The sequence below is a fragment of the Aquarana catesbeiana genome, linkage group LG02 (assembly GCF_042186555.1).
Source record: "Aquarana catesbeiana isolate 2022-GZ linkage group LG02, ASM4218655v1, whole genome shotgun sequence".
NCBI lineage: Eukaryota > Metazoa > Chordata > Amphibia > Anura > Ranidae > Aquarana > Aquarana catesbeiana.
In genome coordinates this window covers 501,869,052-501,877,071 of record NC_133325.1, presented here as the reverse complement: position 1 = coordinate 501,877,071, position 8,020 = coordinate 501,869,052, and positions in this window count along the sequence as shown.

The following is an 8,020-nucleotide window of genomic DNA, read 5'->3' as shown; positions in this document are numbered from 1 at the left end:
TGTGGGGTTCACCTTAATATCCATACAAGACCCAAAGGGCCTGGTAATGGACTGGGGTGTACCCATGCCATTTGTCTCACTGATTTTCATCAATATTGTCAGGACCCCACATTACATTAAAGCCGCAAGCAGTTTTAAATGACTTTTTTCCTTTAAAAATGACATTTTGTGCAGGGACTGTTCTAAGCATGGGAAACACGTGCCACTTTACAGGCATACTATAGACACCCCCCCAGGTATGATATTTAAAGGAATATTTCACTTTTTTTTTTTACTTTAAGCATCATTAAAAACACTTCTCCCGAAAAAACATCCCTTTTTAAAAGTTTTTTTTGCATTGATACATGTCCCCTGGGGCAGGACCCGGGTCCCCAAATCCTTTTTAGGACAATACCATGCAAATTAGCCTTTAAAATGAGCACTTTTGATTTAGAACGCTCAAGTCCCATAGACGTCAATGGGGTTCTAACGTTCGTGCGAATTTTCGGTCCGTTCGCAGGTTCTGGTGTGAACCGAACCGGGGGGTGTTCGGCTCATCCCTACTCAATAGTATCTTTATGGGCTCAATAGTATCTTTATGCTATTGTGCCCATATAGCTGCTATTGTGCCCACATAGCTTTTACTGTGCCCTATTATGCCCAGTGACCTTAACTTCTTGCAGAACTTGCAGATGCTGTGGATCCCGCTACCAAGAATGAGAGGTGGACTGCTATTGGTATCACTCCACCCGACTATGCAGCCGGAACTATGGACAAGGCCATAGGCGTGCGCAAGGGGTGTGCCAGGTGTGCATGGGCACACCCTAATCCTGTGGTTGGCAACCGCCAATGACTGGCAGGTTACAGGTAAACCACAATCCTTCCTTGCTGACCCTCAGAACCTGGACAGGAGAGGCGGTGGGGGTGGAGTTTAGTGGAACTGATCTGTATTTTCCTCCTGCAGAAGCTGAAAGTAGGCTTCTCTTCCTCTCCCTCTCATCAACATTCAGCTGCCACAGAAGGAAAATACAGGGGGGATCTGTACCAATATATGCCACCCCCTGCCATCCCTCCTTTCCCTGTTCCTCTTCCTTCTGTTGCCCGGGTCCCCCTATGTGCTCCCTGGCTCCCCCTTCCTCCCATTGTTTCAGGATGGAGAGAGGCGAAGAGGCCGGTAAACGTATATATGTGTTGGAGCTTTGGGGTGCAGACCCTAATGCAATAGGCTGCGCACACCTATGGACAAGGCATTGGCTCATGAGGCAGGCTTGATGCCCCCGCGGCCGCCTGCTCCCTCCTGCCCTGCTTTTCTTGTTCTGTGGCTGGCTGCCGCCTTCATTTACAATCTGTGCCAGAAGGTCTTTAAGCCCAAGACCAATCTACCAGTCACCTGGATGCGATCGACTGGTAGATTATGGTCCATGGGTTGCCGACCTGGGCTCTATAGTAAACATTATTTCTTCTGGTAGAAAGGAATACTTTGTGTCTGTGTTCCCTCTGACACTGCCCCTGAGCATTTTGTAACAACGGCCTTCCGGTGTGTAAATATACACAACATACAGTATATAGGGAATGCTTTCCTCTGTTTCCTTCACTGCCTACACTAAACAAAGTAGCTGAAACTGTCCAGGCTATTGCAGAATTTGGTTCTCCCCTCCCTGAAGCACAGTACAGAAAAAAAAAGACTCACATGGGTGTTTAAGAGCTGAGGGGTCATTTTGGCTTCTTCTTGCTCTGGCATTGAAAATCATTTTTGGAGTGTGCTGCGAATATAGGTGTATGGAAAACGCATAGTGTGTGCAGCGAGCATAGGAGGTGTATGGAAAACGCATGGAGTGTGCAGCGACCATAGGAGGTGTATTGGAAATGCATGGAGTGTGCAGTGAGCATAGGAGATGTATGTGAAATGCATGGAGTTTGCAGCAAGCATAGGAGGTGTGTGGGGAATGCATGGAGTGTGCAGCGAGCATAGAGAGTGTGTGGGAAATGCATGGAGTTTGCAGCGAGCATAGGGGGTGTATGGGGATGCATGGAGCGCACCACGTTAATAGGGCATACACACGGTCGGACTTTGTTCGGACATTCCGACAACAAAATCCTAGGATTTTTTCCGACGGATGTTGGCTCAAACTTGTTTTGCCTACAAACGGTCGCACAAAGTTGTCAGAATTTCCGATCCACAACCACGCGGTCACGTACACCACGTACGACGAGACTAGAAAAGGCCGGTTCAGAACCAAGCGCGGCACCCTTTGGGCTCCTTTTGCTAATCTCGTGTTAGTAAAAGTTTGGTGAGAGACGATTCGCGCTTTTTCAGACTCGTGGCTTTCAGATCGTTTTCTGCCGTTCAGTTTGTGCTTGTGGGTTTGTATCTGCTCTTCAGTGCGTGCAAGCAAGTTCTGCGTGACTTTAGGTAGTCATTGTATTCTTGTTCGTTCGTTACTGGTTTTCAGGTCGCTCTTCACAGGCCTTGCTGTTCTTCAGTGCGTTCTGTTACTTCGTTCTGAGCAGCCGACCGTTTTCTAGCCATGTTTCGTATGCGTACTCCTCGTAGAGTTCGTGCTGTGCGGGGGCTTGGTGTTGGGGTCCTGACCTTGACACAAGTCCAGTCCATGAACAGGGTGGGGAGGAGTTCATGGACCAAGAATTGGTTGCTTCAGCGTGATCAGTTCTCTCATATGCCTTTGCTCCATTAGATCCGTGAGAATAATCCTGATGATTTCAGGAACTTTCTCAGGATGACGGACCCCGTATTTCACCGTTTGTTGGCTTCGCTGACCCCCTATATCAGCAGGCAGGATACCTGCATGAGGCAAGCCATCACTCCGGAGCAGAGGCTCGTCGCTACCCTGCAGTATTTGGCCACAGGGAGAAGCCTGCAGGACCTCAAGTTCTCGACAGGCATCTCCCCCCAGGCTCTTCTTTGTGGACATTTACTGCTTGTGTTTGTTTTAGCTGACCCTGACAGAAATGTGTGGAGTCCAGAAAATATCGTGATTGTGTAACCTTATACAAAGCACTGTTGGCTGTTATTTACTAAATGCAAAGACACTTTTCACTACAAGTGCACTTGCAACTGCACTGAAACTGCACTTGTAGTGCAAAGAGGATTTGCCCTTAGGAAATTACCCCCATTTTCTCATAAAACAACAATTACATCACCCCAAAAGTGTTGTAGCGTTGAGACAATAATCCACACATTCTTGATGAGCAATCTTTTTAATACCTGCACAATCACATGTGCATTTACCAAAGGTTTTTCTGACAAACCAACATGTTTGTTGTATAACAATTTTTGTGGTGTCATTATCCAAAATCAAAATGTGCATTTTATAGAAAACAGGCCTGTGTAAAACCCACAAGAAAGACACAAATCTTGATCTTACAAAGTTCACATATGGTAGAACTTGAAGGCAATATCAGACATGAGTATTTAGGAACTGTGTTTGATATTGCGTTCAAATGGGGGGAAATCACCCCAGGAAAAGCCAAATTTGGAAGATGCACACAAATTTCACAATGTCAACATGTGCGACCTGCCATCACGGGGGATCAAGGGACGTGTTTTGGGGGAGAAAGCCCTTCCTCACCGCTACTTTATTATTGAGGAAGGGGTTGCACCCCCAAAACGCGTCCATTGATCTCCCGTGATGGCAGATAGCACATGTTGACACACTGTGTGCATCCTCCAAATTTGGCTTTGGGAAAAATCACAAAAACATTTCGCACATTGTAGCACACAAAAGAAGAAAGTGATTTGGAGGGGTTTTAAACTCGCCCCAAAACATCAATGATGTTTTTATATTTTGGAATAACATCATTGATGTTTTGCTTGATGTTTTCCAATTGTAAATTACACCCCATGATCTCCCCGATCAGGATCTGGGCACTTTCTGATGTGAAAGGATCTTCATCCACAACCTCACGATCACCTAAAAAGAGAGGAAACCCAAAATAAATTAGGTCTAAAAAAAATGCCGCCATCCATCTCTTATCTGAGCCTGTGGTCGCAGACACTCACCTGTTGTGGTGACTAGTTCCACCACGTCTTCTTCCTCCTGCTCATCTTGTGTTGGGGGGATTTCCCCTTCTTCCAGAGGGGGGGGGCTCTGGTCTCCTCGGATGAGGGGTGTCCTCCGAGTCTTTTCTCCCCTATGTAAAACAAAAATGGTATAATTAGCACACAGATATTTGATGGCAGAACTAAAAAGATGAAACATTGCTTGGAAGTGGGGTACAATTATCTATTTTAGCCGAGTTCCAAGATGTAGCTTTTTTATTGTCCTTTGTCAAGCTTCAATACTTTACCTGTTTAGTACAAGCTTCACAGATGGAGACCCCCCTATAGTATACACTGGAGCACCTGTGTGGCCCCACTAATAAAAATGGTGTTCTGGGGTCCCACACTAGTGCTCCAGTGTCCAGATGTGAAAACAGCTGCTGAGTGTCCTCTCCTTACACAGAATCTAGTTTGCATTTCATTCTAGTAACAAAGCCATCTACACAACCCAATTCTTTGAAGACAAGTATAGGGCGTCAAAATGGTGGCCAAATGCATATGGCCTAAACAATGGTATTTTATCGTCCGAAATAAAAATGTGTGATCCGAACGAATAATGTGCCCATGAACATGAAAGTTGCCATTTTAAACTGTACAACAGTTCCTAAAAGCACATGGAGCAGCACGAACGTAATAAACACAAAAAAAATAGGAACACAGCACAACTACTTACTTTTTTGCAGCACTCTCCGGATCTTTCTGTACTGCTCATGTTCTCGTAATTTCAGGTCCGACCACCGATTCCTGAGCTGATCTTTCGATCGTCGTACCCCGAATTTCCGGTGCAGACTCCTGACCACTTTCGCCATGATCTTGGCCTTTCGGACATTGGGGTTGGGGTAAGGCCCATACTTTCCATCATAGTCGGCCTTCTTCAGGATGTCCACCATCTCCAACATCTCCCCAAAGGACATATTTGAGTCCTTTAATCTCCTTCTGGATCGGGACGTTTCAGGCTCCGGCCTTTCCTCCTCCTCCTCCTCCTCCTCGTTGCTGTAATTAGCACGATCCTGCTGTCTATCCACCATGTGCTCTTCCTCCACTGCGCCGAACTAAAAGGGGCGGGGAATAGAATAGAAAGAACGTCAGGGGCGGGCGGAGTTATACGCATGCGCAGTGTGTATAAATCGTAACGCGCGCGTCTTACGTACAATCTGTGAGCGGAGGAAGGAGCATCGGAGACGCCGATCGTGCTAACGAAGGTAGGATCTAAACTTGGGCCTATACTGCTTCGAAATGGAAGCCTATATTGTAACAAGATTAGGGGAGTTTGGCCTGACATTAGGGTTTGTCTTGTGTTGTGTCTTGCAGAGAAAATGGATGGGTTCAACGACCACAATTTCCTGCCCCTGTTCATTGACAAGTACAGGGAGCTGCCCTGTCTGTGGCAAGTGAGACACCCCCACTATAATCACAAACAGAAGAGGCAGGCAGCGCTGGAGAAACTGCTGGAGTTGGTGAAGCCGGTGGTCCCCACGGCAACCATCCCTTATTTAAAAGCCAAAATTGGTGGCTTGAGGAGCACGTATCTTAGGGAGCGCAAGAAGGTCACAGATTCCCAGAGATCCGGAGCTGCAGCAGATGACATTTATGTCCCCAGGCTGTGGTACTATGAGAGACTGAGATTTCTGTCAGACCACACTGAAGTCAGGGAATCCCTCTCCACTCTTCCTTCCACTCTTCCTTCCACCCCAGCTGAGGCTTCCGATGTCCAACCTGGGCCTTCCAGCCAGGAAGAAGTGGAGGAGCCCAGCTGGAGTCAGGTATAGCATTCTTCTACAGATTTCTGGGCAATAAATAAATGATGTTTACTAGATGTTATTATTGATCATTAATTGCTGATTAAAAAAAGTGTTTTACATATCAATAGACAGTAGTGGGCACCCAAAATTGGGACAAGAATGCAAAATGCTGGGCTCAGAAGGATAGTCTGTTATATTTGTTAACATTCAATTTGCAGCAGTCAGGAGGTGAAAATTGTGTGTGATTGATGAAAACAATACTAAAACTATGTCCCTTTTTCATACACAGGAAGACCTCAGCCAGGAGGAGGCTGTGGAATGTGGCAGTCAGGAGGAGGTGGGGATTAGTGGCAGCCAGGAGGAGGCGGGGATTAGTGGCAGCCAGGAGGAGGCGGGGCTAAGTGGCAGCCAAGAGAAGCCTGGGACAAGTCGCAGCCTGACTGAGTCTCAGGTTCCTCCCCTCCGCCTGCCACATAAACGAGCCAGGAAGATGACTCCCAGTCCTGTGCAGGATTCAGCGTACAGGCTGATCCAGGAGGCTTCGGCGTCCCTCAGAGCCTTCCCCAGTCCTGAAGAGGCCTTTGCCTGCATGGCTGCCACCAAATTGCAGGGCATGCAGGAGGGCCAACGCAAGATCTCTGAGGACCTGATTTATAAAGTCCTACGTAAGGGGGAGAGTGGGGAACTGACACACAAGACGGATGTCATTGAGATCGACGATCCTCCTCCTCCTCCTGCTGCCACAACTCCACCACCACAGCCAAAGGCTGGAAGGAAGCGTGGAAGGAAGTCCAAAGAGTGATTGCCCTGGGTTCAGTCTGGTCTGACAAAAGCTGCAGTCTCTCGTATGACCACAGCCTGGGGACACAGATGTCATCTGCTGCTTTCCGGATCTCTGGGACTTCTGGGACTTCTGGACCACACTGCCCTCCCTTAGATAAGGACTCCTCAGGCCTCCTCAGGCCACCAATTTTGCTTTTAAATAACTTCTGCAGTTTCTCCAGCGTTGCCTCCCTCTTTGTTTATAGTTGTGACCCCTTAATAACATTTTTTTAGGTAAATTCTACACTCCTGTGTGTGTTTTCATCCAAAAAGGACAGTTTGTTGGTGACGATTCAGGTACATTTCTAAAGTACAATGTGAAATTAACAAGGGACAACAACACCAAACAATCTCCTACAGATTAAATAGAACAACATATCAATGGTGTTGTGGGAACTTGTCACAAAAAACACACAAACATTTTCGGGAGTACAAATCAAAATCACCAAAAAGCAAAATTAAAAAAGAGAAAAACAAAAAAAGAATCTACATTAAAGTCCAAAAAAACTAAAAAAAATATGTTGTCAGATGTGAGAAATCAAAATATATTGAGGGAATCCCGATAAATAGTAACGAAATAAGTTTGTGAGAAGTGTGTGTGAATATGAGCATCAAAACTACTTAATTCTTGTCACATTATAAAGAAGAAGAGAGTGCGCTGTATTAAACCATTTTTAACATTGCAGCGTGATGAAAGTGCTGTATCCATTGCGAACGCTAAGTTTACCAGACCGAGCTGTCCCGTGTCGGAATTTCTTCTGAGCATGCGTGGCACTTTGTGCGTCGGAACAGGCCACACACGGTCGGAATTGATGCGATCGGATTTTGTTGTCGGAAAATTTTATCTCCTGCTGTCCAACTTTGTGTGTCAGAAAATCCGATGGAAAATGTCCGATGGAGCCCACACGCGGTCGGAATTTCAGACAACACGCTCCGATCGGACATTGTCCATCGGAAAATCCGACCGTGTGTACAGGGCATAAGAGTGCACAGCTGAGGGGTGTGCTATTTACATACATTTACAATGTAAAAGATTCAGGCTTGTGCTACACACAAAGTGCAGGGTTATGGTGTGCGCTACACACACAATGCAGGGTTCAGGAATGCGCCACGCACACATTGTAGGGTTCAGGAGTGCGCTACACACAGCGCAGGGTTCAGGAGTGCGCTACGTACACAATGCAGGGTTCAGGAAAAAGATGCGTATACAGCGCAGAGATCAGGAGTGCTCTGCGTATGCAATGCAGAGATCAGCAGTGTGCCACCTATGCAATGTAGAGTTCAGCAGTGCGCTACACACACAATGCAGAGATCAGGAGTGCGCTATGCACACAATGCAGAGATCAGAAGTGCGCTACGCACACAATGCAGAGATCAGGAGTGCCCTACACACACAATGCAGAGATCAGGAGTGCCC